Source organism: Megascapheus bottae, chromosome 8, assembly GCF_031878675.1.
Source record: "Megascapheus bottae isolate mThoBot1 chromosome 8, mThoBot2.hap1, whole genome shotgun sequence".
Taxonomy (NCBI): Eukaryota; Metazoa; Chordata; class Mammalia; order Rodentia; family Geomyidae; genus Megascapheus; species Megascapheus bottae.
The window spans coordinates 44,590,658-44,592,574 of record NC_143516.1 but is presented as its reverse complement, the minus strand read 5'-3'; the positions used below and the strand labels follow the sequence as shown (position 1 = coordinate 44,592,574).

Below are 1,917 nucleotides of genomic sequence, written 5' to 3'. Positions count from 1 at the left end.
TTCTGCCGAATTCTGAAATACTTTGATATTTTAAATATTTTACACTCATTCCCACAACTCAGCAAAGCAACTGTTTTAACTTTTTTCCTAGTTGAGAGGGATAGGACTTATTCAGAAGAGAACAGGCTTTCAATAGACTGAAAGTGGGTCATCTCTAAGGTGAGGACGGCAATGATTTTTTACCCTGCCACACATTTTTATTGAAGTGTGAGGGGGTTAGAGCTGTAAGTTCTTCGCTAGGTCTATCCTATGGGAGATGATCACTATTCCATGGATGGAGGGAGCTTACTAGATCACATTTGACCTCAAGTACTGGGTTGGGAGGCCTGCATCTATGAGTCAAAGACCTTTAATTTGGAGGCTGGGGGCGGTGGCTCACACCTATAATCCTAGCTACTCAGGAGGCTGAAATCTGAGGATCGCGGTTCAAAGCCAGCCAGGGCACTAACGTATGTGAGACTTATATCCAATTAACCACCAGGAAACAAAAAGTGGCACTGAGGCTGCATGGGTAGGGCGGTTGCCTTGAACTGAAGGCCCAGAGTCCAAGCCCCACTACTGACAAAAAAAACAACAACAACAACAACAACAAAAAAAACCCTTTAATTTGGGAACCATGATTAGAATGGAGCCTATCAATAATCCATAGGTCGATAGAACACTCAAAAACAAAACCTTGATCATAATCCCTCTCTAGATATATCACCTCTATATTAACAATAAAGTAAATTAATTTTAAGAATGTCTATCTTGTGAGATTTTATGAGCTTGGTAGGTTCAGGTAATTTTTTCAACTTGGATTTTTTTTCTACTTATCCACCACATTTTTTTCCCAGCTTAAATCAGATGCCATCAGGATTTTATGAGCATGTTTATCAACAATGAAGATTGCATTAAAAATAGCTGAAAGGCATCACATATGAGAGGTTATTGTCTATCTGCTGCAGAATTCTAATGGCATGGACTGGTCCTTTTCTCAGCCCAGGGTGTGACGTTGCTAGTGGTTGGGAAAGGCTGGGTGGGGGCCCCACTTCCTGTCTTCAGCTGGGACTGAGCCATGTCAGCCAGTGCACTCAAGGTCTTTTCCACAAGCAAGTTTCCTTGATAAATAATGTCTTCCAGACAGGTAGTAGCTTCATGATTCTCTTCCTCAGCTTATACAAACTAGCAGCCTGTAAAGTAGCTACGGATTCTTCACTGGGTAAGGAATCTATCCAAACATCCATGTCTTTTGCTGTCTGGGCAATCAGTGCAGGAAAAAGCTGAGCATATTCTTCTGTGGGGTTAATGGGCTGGTCCTTGTTATTTGCTGATTGAATGTTATTAAATGGGGTAGGTGGATCACACTGTTACAACACTCCAATAGCATTACAAAACTGATTTGCGAGCGAGTTCACCTCGTCTTGGAGCTGTGTGAGGCAGTCCGCCATGTTGTTCCCAAACCCAACAGAAGCTGGAGTTTCACCATATTTTTTTAAGTGAACAATATTTTTTAGAAGTTCTTTCTTCCTTATTCCTTACCCGTTCTATGTCTAAATTGGAAGATTTCTAGATATTTATTGAAGTGACATTTCTCTATCTACCAAGACTTTGATTCTTTATGGTAGATACTGTGGCCTGTTGCTCGGCTCTCCACAAGGAAGGGCTTGGTGGCCAATTGTGAGATGTGTCAGCACATAGGCTTTCAGCTGTGAACTCTCCTAAAGTCCCCCTTTTAATGGTAGGGATGGGATTGTATCTCCAAAATGTACTCGTGCTAACTTCTACTCTTAAAGCTGCCTAAGTCAGTCTTTTGTGGTTTGGGAACCTTTTTCAATTTTTCCAGTAGGTGGTCTACTAGAGCTGCTCCTGATTACATGCTAAAGTTGGCTCAAAGTGTTTGCTTTGCATGCATCAAGCAAATTAGTCTCCACTCAC

The 1,917-nt window shown here is 41.6% G+C and overlaps 1 pseudogene; it reads right to left on the bottom strand.

Annotated features, from left to right (window-relative positions):
• Positions 1 to 951: 951 nt before the first annotated feature.
• Positions 952 to 1,430, bottom strand: LOC150059879 (mediator of RNA polymerase II transcription subunit 21-like; annotated as a pseudogene).
• Between the last annotated feature and the right edge of the window lie 487 nt (positions 1,431 to 1,917).